This window comes from Thamnophis elegans, chromosome 8 (genome assembly GCF_009769535.1).
Source record: "Thamnophis elegans isolate rThaEle1 chromosome 8, rThaEle1.pri, whole genome shotgun sequence".
Taxonomy (NCBI): Eukaryota; Metazoa; Chordata; class Lepidosauria; order Squamata; family Colubridae; genus Thamnophis; species Thamnophis elegans.
Window position 1 is genome coordinate 46,620,846 of NC_045548.1, and position 24,271 is coordinate 46,645,116.

Genomic DNA, 24,271 nt, shown 5'->3' on the forward strand with positions numbered 1-24,271 from the left:
GGCCTAGCATGCCTCCCTGATGCCTCTTGGGACCAAAAATGGAGTGCCCTCCCCCCACTGCCCCCTGTGCATGCCTGTGCTGTTACAGGAATTATGTCAGCCTTGTACACAGATTTATTCCTCTCTAGCATTCATCTCCATTGTTCAGTGATGCATTTCCTGCCTCTCTAGGATTTGCCTCTATATGCTCCTGTGAGCCACTTCCTGTTCCTGTTGGATGTATATTGATGGCTTGTATAGTGTTTTGCAGAGACCCAAAAATCAGCTGGCAGGTAGCGCATGCTTGGTGGAGCTCAGCTGTGGCAGAGAGGCTTTCCCGTACTACCTGTGGCACACATGCCATAGGTTCGCCATTATGGTCTTAGGAAACGTGGGTTACTTGAATAAAAGAAGGATGCATGTCCCGAGAACCATAAATGTATGCAATACGGTTTCAGAATCAAGAGGAAAGAGCAGTGTGGTGAACCTAAAGTAATCTATTTGGATGTAATAGAACACAAGTAGTTGTAAAAGGATCTACTTTATCTTCAATTCTCCACCCACTTGAATAGTGTAGGAAACAGAAAACATTTATCTCTATTATGTTTCTACTTACCACTTGTTGAGGAGATATTTGGAAAGGTGTTTTCCAGAGGAAAAATAACCCTATGGAAGCAGTTTGCTATTGCCTTGTTAAATCGCTCAGAGAACTCCTGATGATCTACCATCTAAATACTAAGCTTAGATAAATTTTTTTTTTGAGATCTCTGTGATTGAATTTCCTTATCTTTAGAGCTCTTTGATTTAAATCCTTTAGCAGGAACACACAATTACATGTGGGCCAAATTTGTACCAATTGAAGGCAGCCTGAAAGGTACTACAAGTGTCAACTCCTGAAAAACTGTTCCAAAATTAGAGCAACCAGAACACCTGATAAAATATAAGATGATTGCTATTAAATACTTTTAGGTCAGTTTACATAATGTTCATTATTGTTTTATACAAGAGGACTGAGATTCAAGGTACCACTTTGAGCCAAATCTTCAGAAGACATCTGAACACATAACATTTAAAATATATTTTTAAAAAAATACTTACTTGGTGGTCCGCAAAAGTCTTTAAATGAATCATGGCCTCTTTACTTTTACATTAGCCAATTTAATTTGCATTTATGATCATCTTTTATAATATCAATCCATTTTTATGAGTTGTATTTATTGTTTAATTCATAACAGTTGTATGAGTCAGCAGGAAAAACAACTGAACTTATTATTCTTGCTAGTAGCCAGAAGAAATCAAACTGCTGGGCCTATAATTTTCCTCTAATAAATACTGCAGAAAGACCACACTTCTTTGGTGAGAGTAGTTTATAGCCTGATTATAATAGGATCTAGGATAATCACAAAGCACAAACACAATTATTTCTTTACATGCCAATGCTCTCTAACTCATCTTGGCAGAGAACGTTGGTTCTTGAAGGTTCCTTTCTCTTTCTTAATAAATGGATATAATCCAAAGGCCTATGTGGATTGTTCTTGGAAACATTGTTTTTCACTTCTATCTAGGTACTTAGTCATGACAGAAATTAAAACGACCAAGTCTTTTAAAAATAGCATCATGCAATGGCAGCCTCTCATCTTTGGGGAGTTTCCAAATTTATTGTGTGGGCTTATGGGCCAAGTGCTGAAAACTGACTGTTGTTTTCTGTGGGTGCCTCAGGGAGAGGGAAAGCTAATTTAACTCTTGCTTTTCCTCTGTGATACATTAATGCCTCAGTTCAGCAAATAAAATCTCCCTTTCTACTACAACCGAACAAAGACCCGTCTTTGTTAAATCTTGATGAAAAGCTTAGCTAAATTACATTTTAGATATGCAACCTCGCTTTAAATTCCAACCATTGCCAACTCATTTTGTGGCCCAGAATGTCTTCCCTTTAACTGAAGTGCCTTTCAAAAGGAACTCTGTTTCAAGGGAAACTATTGCATTTCAAAAAGGAACAAGTTAAGAGCCGAAGTGGCGCAGTGGTTAAATGCAGCACTGCAGGCTACTTCAGCTGACTGCAGTTCTGCAGTTCGGCTGTTCAAATCTCACCAGCTCAGGGTTGACTCAGCCTTCTATCCTTCCGAGGTGGGTAAAATGAGGACCCGGATTGTTGTTGGGGGCAATATGCTGACTCTGTAAACCGCTTAGAGAGGGCTGAAAGCCCTATGAAGCGGTATATAAGTCTAACTGCTATTGCTATTGCTAATTGATTTGCTCAAAGAAATCTGCTCATTTTTTTCTGGAGAAGGGAAGCCTTTGATTGATTGTCCCTCTTTGCACCTGCCAATTGGCCCTGTTGAAAGAAATCTGTACATCAAGAATTTGAATCCTGTTTAATAAATCATAAGAGGTACCAACAGGAATGTATGGGGAAATGCAGATTAGAACCAGGGTGGGCTTCAAAAATTTTAGTAAGGGATTCCCTGTCCAGTTGCTGGTGAGCGTGGCCTAGTTGGTCTCCTGCACCATGGTGGGGGATGACGTTTTTGCCCTCGCTGGGCTCCAGAGGCTTTCCTTGAGCGTCCAGAAGGACAAAAATGGCCTCCCCAGGCTCTGGAGCCTCTCTTTCCGTCCTTCTCAAATTTCTGGTAGGCCTGTTTTTCGCCCTCCCTGAGCCTCTGAATGGCGCCTGCACTTACCTGCATCCAAAATGGGCTGTGTGGGACTCCTGGGAGGGGTGGGGTGGGATGGGTGGGGCCAGCCAGGAGTCGGATTTGGGGGTTCTCCAAACTGCACAGAATGTTAGCTAGAGGTTTTCCCGAACCCCTGCAAACTCCCAGAAGCCCACCACTGAATTTAGAACTCCACCATTGGATATTGAAACATATGGCCAAAGGGAAAGAAGACAATTCTTATAATGGTCAGCTGAAATGAAAGGTGCAACCCAGATATGCTCAGTTGACCTCCAGAGGAGGTAGATGGTCTCTCTTCCATATTAAAGGGTACTTTGCTCAATTAAAAGTTGTAGCAAGTTGTCAATCCCTCACTATCTGCTAGGGCTATCATACCTGGATAGCGAAAATCGGGATAATTTGTAGATGACTTGAAAAGAAAAGTCTGTATGTTCCCCCGAGCTTCTAGAAGGAAAGACAGGATATACATATCAAAACAGCATTTGATGAAAAGAACTTTTTACAAGTACAATTAATTTTAAGTTAGGTTCAAAAGATGCTACCAGATTTCTGATTGTCAAAACCAAAGCAAATACAACTGTATAGACAGCTGTGGTCTAACAAGACACACCCTCAGGATGGTTTTCCTGGAGTCTTTTGGTAAGAACAGAAACTAGTAGATGCCAGATCTGATATGACACTCCATATATTTTCTTCTTTCCATAGCAGTCATAACACTTGATTTGCTTTTTGGCCTGGAATGAAGTTTTATAATCAGATTGTCTCAGGGTTCCCTCTGGTGGCGGCTGCTGGAAAGACTGTCTGTAGTCTACCACAAGAAAATGGTAAAATTTATTATAAAATAATTGCAATATGCCATGAAGTATTAGAGTTATTTGCTGATAAAATGAACAATAATTCTAACAATTGCACAAAATATAAAATATGTTAAAATAGGGTATTTTTGTGCAGTAAAGATGGAAGTTTATTTACTTAATAGGATTTAGAGCCCACACCAATCCCAAAGGACTCTGGAGTGTTATTGCCAATTAAATATTGCATAAATTTGTAAAAATAAAACAAAAATAACCATATCATTTTCATGCATGTTTTTTACCTACACAACTAATACTGCAAAAGATGAACATTGAAAATTAAAATTATTTTGCAAAATTCTTTTTTTTTTCCAGTATAAAATGGGGTAGCTGTCTCTGTAACCAAGGCTGGGGTTTTATCTCTCTCTCTCTCTTTTTTTTTTTTTTTAAAAAAAGCTTTTTTGTTTATCAATAGTTTTCGCAGCCAGTTATCTGAAAGATTTAAAAAGGATAAAAGACTTATGGATAAAAAGACTTATGGTATGATGCAAAGTAAGTCAGGATTTGAAATACAATTTTGATGAGGAACTTGAAATTACTAAAATTTACAAACTTTTATTGCAATTGGAATTACAGGAATAAAGAATATATGATAAAGCTGGCTAACTATTTCAGTTATAATATACCGATAGATCAATGGGTAACTATGTGATTAAAAGGGTTGAAATTTACATTGTGTTATGTTCTCAAAGAATTCTAATGCGGAGTGGGAGGAGGAAGTTCTCCAACCAGAACAGGAGTGTCAAATTGAATTTCTTGAGGGCCGCATCAGGGTTGTGTTTGAGCTCGGTGGTCAGATTGGGAGTGGTCAGGTTGGGTGTGGCCAGCTCAATGTCACTCAGGCTGGGGGTGCCTGTGGTGGCCCGAGTGTTCTGCCAGCAAAAATGGGTTCCTGAGCTCCTTTTTTGGCTGCAACAACTTCTTGCAACCCTCTGCCAGTGAAAATGGAGCTCAGGAGAGCCCTCCTGAGCTCCATTTTCGCTGGCAGAGGCATCACAAGCTGGTCATTTCCTATTTCCAGGAGGGCTCCATGGCCCAGATCTAAGCACCCTGCTGGCCAGATCTGACCGCTGGGCCTTGAGTTTGACACCACTGAACCAGACTATTACTAACCCAAAAAGTATGCTTTAAATAAACCCTCCATGTGGGATTTTTTAGTGAATCCTAACCGATGAGCCTACATATATAACAAGACAATCATTTTAATACTGTAGCCCATTTTGGGGAGGCATTTCACTTTTACAGAAGCAAAACAAAATACTGTGAAAGTTCTTACCTGCTTGCTTTTCTGTTGTGCTTAGTATTTGGATACAGAACTGATGGAACGTGCATCGCTTTTTCCAGGCTATGGATGATTTCTCTTTCTAAAAGCCCATGGCTTGGCACTAGTAGACATATTTCCTTTAGTTTTCCTGTGGTTGAGTAATGCAGACTGCATCAGAGATGGTAGAATAATTCCAATCCTGGCAAGGTAAACTGGGAAAACTCTTCTACTCAATGGATTTTTGTAAAACTATATCATTATCCTGAATAGGCATATTAGAGCACTATAGATTATAGGAGATACAGTATATAGGATGTTCTCTATACTTTGGGTTTGAGCTTATTGCCATGTCCTGGACAAACCATACCTCTTCTTCAGAGAACATTTGAAAATTTCTGACCTCTGGTATACAGGTTGTATAAACAACAGTAAATCACAGTAAATAGCAATGTTGTGCAGCTATTTTTGAACCATGAACCAAAGAAATATGTTGGGCTATTTTGATTTCAGTGATTATGCATAAACCATGAAGTGTATATTTTTAAAATCCTATCTCTCCAACATATACTTTAAGCTGTAGAATTTCTTCCAAACCAAATGCTTTAAATATGAGGTTACTAAAGGCCTTTTTCAAACTTCGATCCTAGAGTAATGATACATTTGGCATCAGGGAAAAAAAAAGTACACTCTGGATCCTTCAATCAGAGCATTTTACCACAATTAATACCAGTAAAAAGTAGCATTAACATGAGAGCAAGTATATGGGTTACAGTATTGATTTCATACCTTAATCATGTACCAGTAATAAATTGTTTAGCAAAACTATGTTACCCTTTTTCATTTTTCTAAAATCTCAATATATTTTGTATAGTTTGACAAAACACTTGTATACTTTAAAAACCCAAAAGAAAAACAAATTCAAGACAGTGAATCGGGAAATGACATGGCTATAAAACCAGAAAGTTTTGTTGATGAATTGGATTAACTTTCATGCCTTTCTCATGAATTATGTCACATATCAATTCTAGATCAGAGTAAGTTTTTATTCTCATTTGCATCAAAAGGCCAACTAATTGGTGTCATGTTCTTGTTTGTTTTGCTCATAATTCTTTAATGGATTTACTGTCCTTTTCATCATAGTGCTAGATGAAAATATCAGAGGCATGGAGAAGTTCTGGATGGCAACATTTAGTTGAACAATTCAGTATCTTCAGAAATATTGGGATTATTCTAAATGTTGCAGTTGTAGTATATAGAATCTCATATCTTTTCTGAAACAACAGACATGGTCTTTGAGGAGCTGAAACATTAAAATCTCACACATACACACCAGGATTGGGAGATTTATAACTGGCACAATTAAATGGCTAATGTAACTATTTATTTGATCTGTCTGTCCATCCATCCATCCCCAATTATTTTTTAAGAGCCATGGTGGCACAGTGGTTAGAATTCAGTATTGCAGGCTAACTCTGCACATTTCCAGCAGTTTGATCCTGATGGCTCAAGGTTGACTCAGCATTTCCATCCTTCTGAGGTTGGTAAAATGAAGACCCAGATTGTTGGGGGCAATATGCTGACTCTGTAAACTGCTTATAAAAGCAATATATAAATCTAACTGCTATTGCTGTTGCTATTGCTTTCTTGCTTTCCTTTTCAAATAACTGAATATGGTGAACACATACAACACACCTACATTCTCTTGTTTTGCCCACAGCAACAACCCTGTGAAGGGAGCTGGGCTGAGAGGGAGGGACTGGTCCAAGGTCACTCAGCTGGCTTTCATGGCTAAGACAAGACTTGAACATATGGTGAATTTCAAGGATTTCTCTCTCTCTCTGAAGCACAATTGTTAGCTGGCAAGAATCAAATCAGGGTTCATGAATGGGTAACCATTGAATTATTAGTTATGTGTTTCTCCTGCTAGACTATAACTGCAATCAAATGCAATCATGTTGATTAGCAATATATAGAGCAAGTAATCACTTGAAGTCTGAATATTTTAAAAAATAAGATGCTGAATTATCAGAATTGGTGCTGTTAATTAGGGGAGGAAGCTAACTTTTTCCTTCTATGGTACTGATGAACTGCATGTTTCCTGACACATGATCAATAACTATTTTCATCTTATACATAAAATTTGCAGAGTAAGTCTCTTTTTAATCTCCCCTTACTAGTTTTTTGGATACAGTAAATGCCAGATAAGCTTTAAGTACACGTGCTTTTATATAATTGCCAAATTTCCCATCTCTTCAAATGTGATTTGACATTACAGCATTTTGTGAATGCATGGAAAACAGCAATTAGTCAAACTATTCCTGTATTGGATTACAGTGCACAAATATTTGGTAATGATTTTAGGGGAACTGCCAAACCTGCCTTTTTTATTAAATTTGAAGGTGGCAAAATTCAATTTCAGCTGACTCTTGTGATTCTCAAAACAGCTTTTAATCTGTTAAAGGCTATTCTGATAGCATTGTGGCCGCTATTACAAATTGCATTCCAAACATCCAATTACCTCCTATATCAGAGGTGTCAAACTCAAGGCCTGGGGTCCAGATCTGGCCTGTGGGGTACTTAGATCTGGCCCACGGGGCTGCCCTGGAAACTGTGAAGGACTGGCTTGCGGTGTTTCTGCCAGCAAAAGCAGGCTCCTGAACTCCATTTTCAGCTGCCATGGCCCTCTGCAACCCTCTGTTTTTACTGGCAGAGGGTTGCAGGAGGCCACGGCAGCCTAAAATGGAGCTTGGCAGCCACTTTTCATTGCCAGAGCGCTTGGGCCACCATAGGCGCTTCCGATAAGAGTGACATCGAGCTGACCATGCCCCCTGGCCATGCTCCACAAGCACCCAAAGTCAGACACAACCCTGGTGTGGCCCTCAATGAAATTGAGTTTGACACCCTGTCCTTTGCGCTCTACATGGGGCTGCCCCTGAAGAGTGTTCGGAGACTACAGTTGGTCCAGAACGCAGCCGCGCGAGCGATATGGGGTGTATCTAGGTACACCAATGTTACACCGATCCTCCGCGAGCTGCACTGGCTCCCCATTGGTCTCCGGACGTGCTTCAAGGTGCTAGTCGTTACTTTTAAAGCCCTACATGGTTTAGGACCTGGCTACCTGAGAGACTGCCTCCTGCCATTCATCCCCCAACGACCAACAAGATCGCACAGACTGGGCCTCCTCCGGGTGCTGTCAACCGGACAATGCCGGTTGGCGGCTCCCCAGGGGAGGGCCTTCTCTGTTGCTGCGCCGGCTCTGTGGAATGATCTACCTGCAGAGATCCAGACCCTTACAACTCTCCCAGCCTTCCGTAAAGCCATTAAGACCTGGTTGTTCTGGCAGACCTGGGGCTGTTGATGGATATCCAGGCCCCGCTTAGATGTAATGGATGATGTGAATTTTTAATATTGTACTTTTCTATTTTTAAATTTAAACTGTTTCTGTCTTGCTGTGAGCCGCCCAGAGTCCCGATGAGAGTGGGTGGCATACAAATTTTAATAAACCTTAAACCTTTATGGATGAAAGCGCCATTTCATTCCTTATATTGAGTGCAATTGTATCAAAATAAAGACAGACTATTGGACCCTATTTTCTTAACAAATACCCCCCTTTCCACTAAAGATGAAACATTGTTTCTGTGAGTCACTGATGTGATCAGATCAGTTGAGTCCAGAAAAGTGGTGTATGGGATCAGAGTCCATACTGGGTGAGGCCTCTTTTTGACTCCTCCTTTAGAATAAGAGTTTCTTATACCCTTTTTCTTTTTCTCCTTTTTCACATACTTCTACAAGGAATTCATCACTTTTTCCAGCAGTCTAAATTGTTTATGACTTTTACTAAGGAATAAAGCTAGGCTAAGGACTTCATATCTTCCCTTTTCTATTTTAAAGATCAGCTGCAAAGAAAACTAAAGAAAGCTATGTGAAGGAAACAGTCTCTACATCAACTAAAGGACTTAAGACATGCATCCAACACCAGATATTTAATGCCAGCTTTTAATTGGACTTTCATATACACTATTTATTGGTTTGCTTTGATTTAATTTTTTTATTTTCCTTCTTTTGCTACTGGTACTTTTTCTGAGTTCAGTGCATATTTAATCCCCTCCCCAATGCACCTTTGACTTTGGAAAAGGCTATAATAAATTATTGTGATACATTAACAATAAATAAAGGAGCTAAAGTACAGTTGTTACACTTGCCAATCAGCGAACTTTTGATTAAATTAGGATATGAAGCATTTTTTAGGTTTGACCTTTAAAATTCTTTGCAAAAAGGACATGCACATTCAGTTGCATCACTAGTTTACTAACAATATAAAGAAATGATGATTTGATGCAATAAGTCATTTAGAAATACGTGCATAGATTTCAAAAGATTGGACTTTCCAATTTGTAGATAATTCCTTTGACATCTTTGCTTACTCAATATGTTTCATAGCTGTAATATCCAGGAAATCCACTGTGTGTCTATTCTTCCTTGACTTAGGCAAACCATTTATTTAAGAAAATGTTGTGATAAGACACTGCAATAATCTATTTATACAGCTAAAAACAATATTCTAAAGACCATTATTGATTGCTATTTGTATACCCACAGAGAACTGCGGGAAGAGAACAATATTTCAAAATTGCACATTATTAAGGAGTCTCAAGATTAATTTGTTAGAAAAGTGCTCATTTGCCAGGTCATACTACTCTCTTCTTTCCAACCCTGGCCTTCCTTCTCCCCCTTCCTTTCTCTTATAGCCAAGAAAGGTATGATTCAGCTTTCAAAATGTTTTCTGTCTTAACAAATGGACTTGTGGGTAATTTCAGAGATCTTGGAAGAATCAAATCATCAGCCAACAGCTCTCGAAGTCTGCTGTAAAGAATCCATCTGCAATTGGATCATAACTTAAAATTACTGCCAAAAGAAAAAAAGAGAGAGAGAGAAAGGGTGAGCTAGTTCAGCCTTGCCTGTTTCTGAGCGTCAGGGTTTTAGAACGAAGCAACGTAATTAAGCCTTTCCAGTGTATTTTTCTATGCTCTTGATGCTGAAAGGACACATTTTAAACAAACAAAAATGGTGAAACTGTAAGCTGTTCAGTTTCATTTTATGTAATCAACCATTTTTTTTCAAGGAAATTTCTTTACTATGATGAAACATTGACAAGATTGTGTAAAAGTTTCTGGATATTATATACAGATTTTTTCCTAAACAGATCAGTTGTTCACAGAATAAAATTCAGGGAAATGTTTAAAGAGACATGTCTTTTCCCCCCTCAACAAAATAATCTTTCATGTGCCCAATTTAAGTGATAAGAGCTGACAACAAATCAAACGTCAAAGTCAAATACAGCCATCACGTTATATACTTGTAAAATATATATTAATAATAGGCAATAGCTTTTTATTCAGTCTGCGATCAAATCAACTGGCAAGTGAAAGTGCTATTTATTATTCATTAAAGCTTGCATAATAATGTATATTACAAATAATGAAATAACTGCAGTACGTTACATAAACTTCCTTTTCAAAAATATAGTTGAATTAATCAGCAGAATCTCTGTTTACACTCAACTAGAAGAAAGCAAAATTGAACTAACTGGGGATTATTTCGGAACAGTATAGTCTTTGGATTGCAATAAGAACCAAGTGTTCTGCAGAACCTCAAACATGAACTATTTTTTCTGGTATAAACATTTATGGGCAAAAACAATTTGGTCTTTGGGCTGTTCATTAAGGCTCTCTGTGATTTCAGTGCAAATATATCAGGTGCAGGGGTGGGATTCAATTTTTTTTACTACCAGTTCTATGGGCATGGCTTGGTGGGCGTGGCTTGGTAGGGGGGGGGTCATGTGACTGAGTGGGAGTGACCAACTCAATGTGACATGATGGCAACATATATAGGGCTGGAATGGGTGGGGTGAGCATCAAGCGGGAGGGCGGGGTGATTGAGCAGCATGTAGGGGCAGGGCCAGCCAGAGGTCATTACCAGTTTGGCGAACCAGGTCAAATTTTTCCTACCAGTTTGCTGAACTGGTGTGAACCGGCTGAATACCACCTCTGATCAAGTGCTTCATAATTAAATGTTCAGAGGCTACTCATTGGGGGAAGATGCACATAAAGGGTGATACCTTTTATGCCTTTTAAAATCTTCATCTATGATTTGCATGATCAGTTTGGTGTCATGCTTGGGGCACCAAGTTAGAAATCAGGAAACTGGGCTTGAGTCCTGCTTTAGGCATGAACCCAGTAGGATTAACTAGGACCCATCACACTTATTCAGCCCTCGAAAGCAAACAATAGCAAACCAACTTCCAAAATCTTGCCAAAAAAACTAAAGGGCTTTGAACAATAGTTGCCAGGAATCAAAACTGACTCAAAGGTGCACAGACACACACATACACACACATACACTTGGAAAGTATTTTATTCACTACTACCATCCGATTAAGACTTATTACCTTACTTGGTTTATTGTTTAGCAGTGTGAATGGTTGAATTTTCAATGGAAACCACATCATTTTCCTGGTAGCTCCTTCCAGTAAAGGAGAATATTTGACTAGTACTCATGATATCCTCCAGCTACTGCCATGTCAACAGTCACAAATACTCACTGACCTTCATATGTGATCAGAATTTGTGAATACTTACAATTGTAGTCGTCTAATGTGTACTCAACAACCTTTGATAGATGCTGAAAGTATTCAGAATTAAGAAAAACACTCAAGGGACAAATTACTTTACTTAGAGGTGAAGTAACTTTAAATTCCTTTATTTAGAGTCTTGGTAAATGATTAAGTTCTCTATTACATAATAACAATGACAAGAAATGTATTTTCAGCGCAGATTTATTATATCCTTGCAAAACAATAAATTGAGATCTAAAATTATATTCATATTTCTAATTAAGCCATAAAAGAAACCAGGGGTGAAATGCTACCAGTTTGGACCAGTTAACCCGAACCAGTAGTAAAAAATGCCACCAGTTTGGGCAAACCAGTATTTTTGCCGATCAGCTGGGTGATGATCAGCTGTGATGCATAATTTATATTAGCTAGAATCGTCAGATTTCCTGCTTTCTAGCTAATTTAATTTGTTTGGCATGGCGGATTCCCCTCCCCTCACTGTTCTACTTATCTTTGCAGACTCGGAAGGCTTCAAAATGTTCCTTTTGTAGCGCTGCGTGGGCAGACCTCAGCATGCACACGCTCAGTAGCAGACTCATCGAACCGGTAGCAGACTTCCAGGATTACACTGCTGAAAGAAACCTTATCCAAAACTAACCAAGATTTGACCACTAGGCAGTTGCAGCCATTGGTTGAACATCTTCTGTGAACGCATCCCTTGAATTTGATCCTTCCTTAATTCCTAGAGCAGGATATTTGGTTTTGGATGACTATATTGCGTTTACTGAAATTGTTGATACAAATTGTTGTAACACTGGCAGCTTTTGAAAGACTTCAGAAAAAGGAACTATCAAACATCACAACATTCATTTAAAATGTATGCTACTTAGCTGCTTTTAACCTAAGAAAGAAGAGCTAATGTGAAAGTTCCAGGAGTTCTATTCTTTACACAGCTTCTTTTCTTTCTTTCTTTCTTTCTTTCTTTCTTTCTTTCTTTCTTTCTTTCTTTCTTTCTTTCTTTCTTTCTTTCTTCCTTCCTTCCTTCCTTCCTTCCTTCCTTCCTTCCTTCCTTCCTTTTTCTTTCTTTCTTTCTTTCTTTCTTTCTTTCTTTCTTTCTTTCTTTCTTTCTTTCTTTCTTTCTTTCTTTCTTTCTCTCTCTCTCTCTCTCTCTCTCTCTCTCTCTCTCTCTTTCTTTCTTTCTTTCTTTCTTTCTTTCTTTCTTTCTTTCTTTCCCCCCCGGTCACTTATTTCTAATTTTGCAGATCTCCTAATCATTTTAGTTACTGACTTAAAAAGATGACTCCTGGAACAGGTTTTTGGATATCAACTTACCTTTTAAACAATTGAAAGAGACATTGACTTAGGAACCTCTTCTGGCCTTTATAATTTGGCTGCCTTCCCTCTTTGGTGAGTTATATTAGCACTGTAGAACTTGGTGCCACTTTATTAAAGACTCAGGAAGATGCTTTCCAGAAACTTGAAACTTATGCCAGTTTTTTGTCTTTTGTTTTTCTTTCTGTTCCTGAATGTTTATAAACTGAATATGAAATTTCAGCACATGAGGGCTATTTATTTATGGGGATGCCCACTTGATCCCAATTAGCTGCTTCACTTGCTTCAGCTACATAGGGATTCATTATCCCTTAGGTAACACTGAGACTATTCATTAGGGGACAATTATGCTGTTGATTTGTTGATCCTGCCTACTGCCTGAGGAGTTCTATTCCTTTAGGGGTTTCAAACTTGCGTTGTCATGGTGTTGCTATGTGATTTATCATAACTCCCCCCCTTCGCTAAACCGGGTGTGGGCGTGGCCAACGTGTGAAGCATCTGGCCCGCGGACTGCGCATTTGACAGCCCTGCTTCAGGAAATAGAACTTATCCCATAAAATGAACCTCTTTTGAGCATAATTAAATGCATAAATTGCCATCGGTGACCTCTGATCATGAGTGTTTTCCAAGAACATCGCAGTCTTGCTTCCCCTGACAAATCTTCAGATGAATTGAAGGTTGAACAACGGATAGATTTGGGCTTAGAAATTTTTGTCCAATTTTGGATCAAGCAGCACAGGTAGTCCTTGATGTACACCAGTTCACTTAGTGATTGTTTGAAGTTACAACAGCACTGAAAAAAATGAATTCTGATTGTTTTCCACACATGACTGTAGCAGCATCCCCACGGTCACGGGAATTACATTCAGATGCTTGACAACTGACTCACATTTATGATGCTTGTGGTGTCCCGAAGTCATGTGATCCCCTGTTGCGACCTTTGGACAAGTAAAGTCAATGGGGAAACCAGATTCACTTAACAATAGTGGTGGGTTTCGGATGGAACGGCCCTGGTGTCACCCACATGGATGTGTGCAGCACGTACATGCGTCACACGCCTGTGACGCTTTCGCAAGCCTCGCACATGCGCCGTGTGGGCCCTCCAGAGCACAGTACCAGAACAGTATCTGGTGCTCCGGGCAGGCTCTGGTATGCCTGTACTGGGCGTGCCGCCTGCAACCCACCACTGCTTAACAACCACATTACTAATTTAACAACTGCAGCGATTCATTTAACAAGAAAAGCAGTAAAATGGGGCAAAACTCACTTAACAAATTTCCTACTTAGCAACATAAATTTTGGGTTCAATTGTGGTCCTAAATTGAGGACTACCTGTACTCCCAGAAATGAGTGAATTTATAAGGCATAATACTTTTTCCTCCCCAGGCCTTAAGAGGAAAGAAATGAAGTATAATGAACAATTGAAGCATAGATCTTCATATCTGTCTTACCATGTCTGAAGAAATCAATGACATTGGGATTTATTTAAGCACTGTTAGCTATGAGGATCAAACCTCTTTAAATTCCACTGGGTCAAACTGGCAATTAACATTTAGGACCTTTAGAGAATATTGAGGTGTCAAGGTGACACAGTGGTTAGAGTGCAGTACTGCAGGCTACTTCAACTGACTGCTAGCTGCAGTTCAGCAGTTCAAATCTCACCGGTTCAAAGTTGACTCAGCTTTCCATCTTTCCGAGGTGGGTAAAATGTTGGGGGCAACATTTCTAAACTGCTTAGAGAGGGCTGTAAAGCACTATGAAGCAGTATATAAGTCTAAGTGCTATTGCTATGTTATGCCCTTCCCATCACTGATCGTTACACTACTTATCAGATTATTGTTAATGAACTGTTAAATAGTCTTGATTTTGGTGGTTCTTAGCTGGTCATTTCTCAAAAAGTTGGGTTTGTACATTGCTTCACAATGTTTGCCCGCACCACTATGGAATATGCACCTGCTCGTTCCCCTAGCTTGTAAGGTTAGGTACTTTCCTTTTTGAACAGACCTATATCTTATTTGAGGAATGCTATTTTTTATTTTGACTATCCTCAGTTGTAAGGTGGGAGTTGGAAGGCATTTCTTTTACTGTCATTGTACACCCTCTAGAATTTTTGTAGTATGATGATGTTGATATCTGTTTAGTCATGTCTGACTTTTGGTGATTCTATGGGCCAGATCTCTCCACATCTTCTGATCTTGCACTATTTCTTTGAGTTTTTCCTATGCTCTGGCTGCTGTCAGCTTTGATAGTGTCCAGCCCCTGTGTTCTTTGATAGTCTGGTTTCCTTTTACCACTAACTCTTCAAAATACAATTGCTTTCTCTAGTGAATTTCCCTATATGACATGGCCAAAGTAAGTGAGATGCAGTTTTGTGATTTTTGCCCTCTGGTGACACATCTCGTGTTACTCTAGTATTTACTTGTTAATCATCTTTGCTGTTGAAGGAATACGCAGGAGACTTTTCCAGCAGTACAGCTCAAATGAGTCAATTTTCTTCCTGTATTGTTTTTTAGAGTCTAACTTTCCCAACCATCTAGTTGTATAGGCAGTATGAAATCACTAACATAAAATAAGAGAAGGTTAGCATCTCTCTCTCCCTCTCCCTCTCCCGCTCCCTCTCCCTCTCCCTCTCTCTCTCACACACACATCTGTGTAATCTGTCATCTCATCTGTGTAATCTGTCAGTTATCTATGCATATTTTGTATTTAATTGTTGTTTTTGAGACTTCGTTCTTGTCTGCAATAAAAGCAGGAATATCTAGCCAAGTCTTGTGTAGGAATCTTCTGTCAAGACTGGCTTAAAATTAAAGTAAAGGTTAATTGACTACAGTTCTGTGATTGTTTTCTGAGCCCTTGCCTGTGGTTTGACAAAAACAACACTTTTACCTTATTTTGGAGAAATTAATTGGCTAATTACACTTGATTGCTAAGCAACTATTGTACATCAACTTCTTTTAAGTGAATATGACTCTGCCTGTTAATGAGTCAGTCTGTGTAATAGCATAATAAACTTTAAAAAAGCAGCTTTGCTTCTTTGCAATGACAGGGCTAGCAAAATATATATTTGTTCTTTAACCGAGCATTGATTTATATTGTGCATATCTTTATATTGTTTGGTAGTACAAAACAATACAGTATGAAATTGATCTTGTCTCATCAGTGGTTCCACGTAACCATACTGTAAAATAATGTTAGAACTTTAGGCTTTTTTTCTATTATAAAAGAATAGAACAATAGACTGCTATTGCTTACAGCTGGGAAATCTTGAATGTAAAAGTACTATGATTGTGCGAAGAACAACCTGTTTGAGTCAGTTCAACTGCATATTTTAGCCAAGTGATGGTTTTATCTCAGACTATCAGCTTGCTTTTTCACCCAAAGTTCTTTCAGTGCAAACAACCCCAAACAAAATTTAATTTTTATTTTAATTGAGTATAAAGTACTTATGCAGTGCCATGGTAAAGTTTTAGATCCTCTACTTTACTGTATGGAAAGTATGATGGCGAAAGGTCAACCAAGTGGCCTCATGCTTAAGTCATAACCTGAATTCACAGTCTGCTGGTTTCTGGCTGATGCCTTAACCACTACACCAAACTGCCTCTCCTAATAGCTGAAAGCTCTACTAAATGTGTCGTATTAGTGTTCTACAAAGAACTTCTACATTTTTCTTACTGTTCCTCATTCGAACTTAGGGAAAGAATTGCTTTGCAAGTTTAGTAAATTAAAAAAAAACACCTTCGACAAACTCTATTCTCATGGATGGAGAGTGGTGCATTAGGTATTAGGAAGTATCCAATGGGACATTTTATGAAGAGCCTGTTGTACAGTTACCCCTCCAGTAATCTGTTAATCAGCTCTTAATTTCTCATGTTTCTATGAAATCCAAAGGAAAGACACTATGAAGAAAATATGCCTATGCAGAAAATATGCCTATGTGGATAGAAAGTGTAGGTTATCAGGAAGGCTCCAAAATGATTGAAAGATGTATACCTGGAGGAACATAATTGGTAGCTTCCTTCACCATTCCGAAGAGTGAGCTGAGAAATGTAAAACAACATGAAATTGTGAAGCCCCCTAAGGATAAGATAGAACAGAAATGGCTGTTTGATCCTGAAAAATAAAACTTCCCCCCAAAATTGCAAGGCAAATTTCATCGCTTGATTTGATGCCAGATCTGTTAGATTCAGAACTAAAACCATATTTACCATACCACATGGTCCTGATTTATATGCTTGAGTAATCTGGAGCTAAATCCTTGGCAGTTTTCATGCCATGATGTATTTCTTTTCTGACTTGCAGCTTTAAAAAACAACAACTGGTTATACAATTTGATTTTTCCTTCTGGAAATACAGTCAATTCAAATATATTTCAGAGTTTGGTCCAAATGCTAAATCTAAAACTTCATTGCAATCAACAGAGGAATGTATTTTGACGGACATCTATCTACAATCTTTTTAGAAAGCACTGGAGAATATTTAAGGTGGTCATCAGCTACAGGCAATCCTTGCTTAACTATGGCAATTGGAATTTTCATTGCTAAGTGGTATGGTGATAAAGTGCAAGATCATGTGACCCATGGGTTAATCACATCGATCCCAGCAATCCCTGTTGCTGTCATTAAGCAAGGACTGTGGGTTGCTAAGCAAGGACCTCATATGACTATGGTTTGTCACTTCCTGTAGAATTCCAACATGCAGAGTCATGGAGAAGCCAACAAGAAGTTGCATGTCCTGCGTGCCTCACAGGCTGAGGTGGGTGAGTGCTATAAAGGGTGTTTGTGGAGTGCCTCAGTGCCATGTGAGTGGGGTTGGATGGGGGCAGGGTGCTGTGGCCCTGCACAAGTGTATGTGTGTGTGGGGGGAGTGTTGTGGCAATATGTGAGTATGGTTGGGTAGATGAAATGAACTGTGGCATTATGTAAGCCACAGCCAGGCTAGGGGTGGTGTGCTCTGATGCTGCAGAAGCATGGTTGGGCATGATGCATGTATGTGCTATTGACTGCATTGGGGGTGTTATGGGATCTCATCAGAGGTGGGTTCCTACTGGTTTGGACTGGTAGTAACTCGGCCTGCCATGCCCCTGAACTGGTTCTGTGGGCAGCGCCATAGGCGCTGCCATCTTGTTTTTTGCTTCTGTGCATGCACAGAAGCTTTTTTTAGTACTGCGCATGTGCACGAAGCATGCATCAAGTGCACGCACAGCGCGTCCCTGAGCAAATCAGCAGTAGCAGAATCCACCCCTGGATCTCATACTGCATATCAGGCTTCTTGAGAGATAAGGCAGCAGAAATGACTTACAGGAATGACTTGAAAATTTCCGTGCTGGCTTGCCCACTGAGTTTGCTTGTGGGAAGACAGTAGAAGATTGCAAATATCAGTTGGGAGACTTTGGGATACTGCAACTGTCATAAATGCAAATTGGTTGCCAAATCTCTGAATTGCACTCAACTGAGTGCTGGAGTGCTGCAACAGAAAAGAACTTTGAAGACCAATTGTAAGGTCTACTCATTCAGTAGTGTCATAACGTCAAATGGTTGCTGAATAAGTTAACTGAGGATTTCCATGTATTTGCAACAACTTTGGAAACTGAATGAATGGTTAAGAGTCTTAAAATATCAGCTTTCTTATGAAGATAACAAAAGAGTAATTGTGGGATTTTAATCAACATTTCATTGTCATTGCTTAGGATTGCCATCATGTCTTCTGACTGCCATTCGATGTAGGTCAGAAGACATGATAAAAACTGCTTAATTTCACAACATACTGATAAGAGCCAACAAAATTTAATTTGAGAAAGTGTATATTTCATTTTATTTCAGACCAATCCGTATCTAAACAAAAACAATTCCTAGAGCTTTGGCATCTAGCCAAATTAGCTATTAACCAATACATTGAAATGTTTCATCCATGAACCATTCCATAAGAAACCCCCAAAAATCAAGGAAAAGAACTAACAGCCCTTATTACATCCTTCCTTATCATGTACCTATTCATCAATAACCAGACAAGCAGGGAGCAGTACCAGAGAAGCAGGACAATCAAGAAGAACCAAAACTCCATTCAAACAGCAATCAAGAAGGGAAGTATACCGTAATCAAGCTAGTAGGGCAAATTACCATAAACAGTCATCAAATGTCAATCCCTCCCCTGCACTAATGAAATTAGCTATCCTGGTAATGGAATGTCTGCCAGAGAAAACAAATCCAGGGAACACTGAGAAGTCAATAATTTAACTTCAAGTTACATATATTCATTCAGTATTGTGAAGGGATTAATTCAAGAACAATAACAAAAACATTTTAATGCAATAATCGTTTTATTGGACACTTCAAAAGATGTTTAAGGATTGCCTCCCAATTTTATTATACTGAAAGTGTAAAATAATGATATTGCATAAGATGTGCTTGACTTACTATCATTCAGTCTTCGTTTATTATTCAATTCCACTTTGTGGAATTGTTCAAGCACATGATTTTGAACTGTGCACCAAGAATTTGGAACTTACTTTTTAAACTCCAAATATTTTTGTTTGAAGATCTACGGATTTACTCATCTCCCATGAATAAAAATATTTTTAAGTATGATCAAGATGACTATTTTATTCTGATAATAAGATTTCTAGTTCAATTGTGCTTAAAAATATGGCAAGCTAACTTTCTCCAATTTGGTGCCTCTTGAAATGTTGGACTTTCGTGGTTAAAGAAGGACAATACCCAGACAGCATAGCCAGCACACCCAAAAGCTAGCAGATTGGAAAAAGATACCTTATATGATATCTATGCATGGAGTGAAAGCTGATTTTTAAATAGCTTTGAAATAAAACCAGAAAGTCCTCTGTTGTGATTGCTGATAGCTCTAGTGGTGGTTCTCAGGACAAAATAGCATAACTGACCATTTTAATGGATTTGGCAACATTTTGCATAGCTGCATTACCAAACTCCAAGGTGCAATAATTCGGTAACCAGAATTATTTCTACATTGTTGATTCTTTGTTTAATTTGCTGTTTTACTATTTTCATTTTCTGAAAGAAATGAAGTCTGTTGGCTTAAGACTTGTATATTATAGGTTATCCTACTAGACGTGGCCCAATAAATCTCTGTCATTTATTTTAACATTGTCTGGTAATAGAAGTCTCTGAGGTGTGATTGTTGGCTTTTGTAGATCAAAAACTACTAGTAGCCAGGCAGTCTATGATGATCAAAGAGAGGGTAGCCAAAAGCAATGGGCAGCTGCCAATGACTTCAGAGGTCATTAAAGAAGAAATGGGATGAGAGAAGTGGAGTACTATTGAGGCTTCAAATGGCCACAGTTCAAAATGCTCCTGGAGAAAAAGCTACTGTTGATGAAACTGAACTTGCTTTCTCTTTCTAAGACATTTATATGCAAGTAATGCATTTAAAGACATTTAAATGGATGTAAATACAGGGATAGAATCTATCTATCTATCTATCTATCTATCTATCTATCTATCTATCTATCTATCTATCTATCTATCTATCTATCCATCCATCCATCCATCCATCCATCCATCCATCCATCCATCCATCTATCTGTCCATCCACACACACACACACACACACACACACAGACACTCATATACCCCTTTATTTATCAGCACAATTGCAACACACACACACACACACACACACACACACACACACACACACACACACACACATTTGTAGATTGTCATGGGTATAGGTATGCTGGACTTGTTGTATTCGGGTCTTTTTCCATGTAAGATTGAGATTGTCTTGGCAACGTTTCGGTGAGGTCCCACTTGCCATCTTCAGGCTCGTGTTTTCGGCTTCGTGCTTGTGCCAGTAAAGAAACCCCAAAGACAAGTTCCAGCTAGAAAGCAGTGTACAAAATACCATACCAAATTTTTCCTGCCACATACATTGGACAAACTAATAGGAGAATAAATGCACGCATTGCAGAACACAAGAACGCAGTCAGAAAAAAAGAAAAAAACTTCCTCCCTTTTCCAGCACCTTAAAGCAACAGGACATGAAATTGATTTTGAAAGAATTAAATTAATCTCCAAAACTGAACACTTCAACAAGAGAATAATTATGGAAGCCATCGAAATAGAGAAACACTCCACAACATGAATAAATGTGACGATACCTCCCACCTACCAGACATCTGGAAACCAGCCCTAATGAACAAACTAACCCCACCCACCACCCAGATCATTACAACACAAAAGAACAATGGACACACAGCCAGCACCTCAGCCACACAGGATGATATGAAACAGCCAACCAATCTACAAACATCAACTCCATCTTCCAATCAGGATGCAACCACACAGCCAATCAACCCACTTACAACAACTCCACACCCCACCCACCAAGATTTGTAGAAAAATGGCAGCTCTGTCCACACTTTACTTGCACAAGCACGAAGCCAAAAACTATATATATATATAGTTTTTGGCTTCGTGCTTGTGTATATGTATATGTATATGTGTGTATGTATATATATACATACACACATATACATATACATATACACACACACACACATGCATACATGCACAGCAGTATAGGACCAGCTTCATGGGTCTCATAATATTGCACTGCTTAAATGATGGGACCTGGACTCTGCCTGGTCATATCTTGAAGCAGATTGTAGTCTGCAGGTTAGCAGAAAGTAGAGCCCATTGATTGGATTGTTACTGCTCAGTCATGAAAACTATGTCTAGGAGGTAGCCTTATTAGTGTATGTAGTAATGGTTCTGTCAGAGTCACAAGTTCTGATCTCAAGGCTTCAGGAAAGTTTTTAATTTGCAACCTCCATCTTTTAAAATCAGTATTAAACATTTTCCAAACTCATATGTATTTTCCAAGCAGCCTACCCATGTTTTATTCTTTCACTTGTATTTTTCAACAATTCTTTTAATCAAATTGTATTTTTCGGATCTGCCACAGCCCAAGCGGGATTATTCCTTGATAGATTTCCTGACAGATTTCTCTCAATCACATTTTTCTTGACCTGCACAATGTTTTTGTATTTGCACTGGAAGAAGAGGAAGGTGGACTCAAATTACCATTTAATTATGAAAGTACTGGCAGGTCCTTTTTGACATACTTTACTTCTCAGATTATTAAATTACAATGGAGTCTTGGACTTCTATCTGAATTATGAAGCTTCCATGAGTTTTGCTAAGATGGCCTTTGCAGTAGTTAGAATGGCAGGAAGTTGGACGGTTTTGAGAACTCTTTCACCTCTATGATTCTACATTCTGTATTAACTGCTTTTCTCTTCTTGGAGCACATAATAAAATAATATAGATATGTTTGCTAATACATTCCCTTGACATACCAAATAAAGGTTGGATTCACACTTGATAATACTTGATGCTACAGCATTTATTCTGTAGGCACAGAGATTCAGCCAGTTCTGACAGGTTCTGGAGAACCGGCAGTGGAAATTTTGAGTAGTTTGGAGAACCAGCAAATAGGCTGGTCCCGCCCCCACTGCCTGCCAGCCTCCCAGCTGATCTTCTTTTGTTGCCCTGAATAGGAAAACGGAACTGGAAAGCAGGTTAGTGGGGTGGGGAGGGAATGGGGATTTTCAGTATCCTTTCCCTGCCATGCCCACAAAGCCACACCCACAAAGCCATGTCATGCCCACAGAAACTGTAGTAATTTTTTTTGAATCCCACCACTGTGTAGGCACTATTGAGGCCCTCAGTTTCTATTACCTTCCTCAATTTTTTTAATATACTCTTGTTACATTTAGCCATACTTTGTAAGTGAAGAATTCATGCGCCCCAAGGTTCAGCCCTACAACATTATATGAAATGCTAATATGTATCTATATTTCATTGTCTCTTGAAAGGATTATTTCAAATATTTAACAGAGTTGGACAGCTGCAGACATTAGCTCCTCCAAGTGGTGACAGTGGAAAACACCCTATGCATAGTGAAAATGCAAGGAAAACCAAATAGCCATCAGTACTGCAAAAGCGGAGTGTGGATACTTTTCTGCAAAGGGCAAAATATTGATAAGAAAAATCTGCACCACCTTCAAGATTCCAGAAAGAACCAACAGAGACTCTAAAGAGTAAGCCAAAGGCAACAGAATGACATCTTTGGGGGCAGCATTCCAACTGACTTGTGACATCTGTTTGCATAATGTTTTTCATGATAAATCTAGCCAAAGCAGCCAATTGGTCAAAATACTTGGACATATCCATGCACAAGGCTTGTCCATATCCATAGAGGACAACAAGGCATTAATCACATGGAAGATTTCATATTTCATTAGTCTTTGTTTTTATTTAGAGCACATCAACTATAAAGCAGAAATATAGACAAGTTTGATCTCAGATATTCTCCAAACTTACTAAAAGGCCACTCTTTCATTTTCCCACTACTTCCTTTTCATGAATACCACCCCCTCCAGCAATAAAGTTGCCTTTCTCCACCAATCCATCGAAGATGTTGGCTTGTTCTTCACCTCTCTTTCTGTTGTTTGTTAAGTCTGACATAAATGCCAAATGTGAGTTTGAAAGACGCAATGCAGAACTGCAGTTGAAGTTTGTTTATTAAGAAACCAGATTCACAAAGTGACACTATTTTTATACGCCTGGAAAAAATAGATCATTTTTATAAATGACTTATACACTAAAACAGCTGATCTATAGAGAGAGATTGAATTTGTCATTTCTGTAATAATTTTACAGCAAGATTACGGAGACAAAAATAGTACTATCCTCATAGGATTTAAGACTTAAATCCTCATAGGATTTAAGACTATAATCTTCCTTCCACTAGGTAATGCAAGCAATGAAAGTCAAACTAATTCTCTGTATATGGCATTTATTTTCAGAGTTTGGGCATTATAAAATTATTGTGTTGCTCCACTCTCTAAAGGATGTGTGCATCAATAAATGTCCAGTAACACGGACAGCATGCTCTCCCTCCTCTCCTCCTCCCCAACGATTGTTCCATAAAACCTTTGGAAGATCTTGGGAGAACTGTGCAAATTATATAACACATTTCTTCTTGATCTTAGTTTTCTTTAGCTCAGATAATTTATTTGGCAAGTCATAGAACATGGATATATTATCACATGCAATGTCATGAATCTTCTGTTTATAAAGATATATGACCTCTGTCTAGTTAAGGATAATCCATTATATGGGAGAACAGAGAGCTGAAATTACTATCAATATCTAATAGGTGGACAGATGATCCAGCAGACACAGTTTGCATCTTGGAACTGTCAACATATCCCAACATTGAAATTAGCTGATGATAACAGGTGGGTATCCATAAGAACCAAGGAGTCAAGGTTGTTGCTAGTTAAAGTCTCCTCTGGAAGCATTTGTTGTTATCAAAAGGAATGTATAATATGCACTGTAAATTATAATATGCAACAGTACCAATTTTCTATTTGTACTCCAGATTGGTTTCAATTGCCTCTCATAGGCATAATTTTCAGTAAAGGGAAATATTTAATTGATTAAAAAAAGAAATATTTTTTGTTTATATCCTTGGTGGAGATTTGCCAACATTCAAATTTTTCCCATCTGCACTA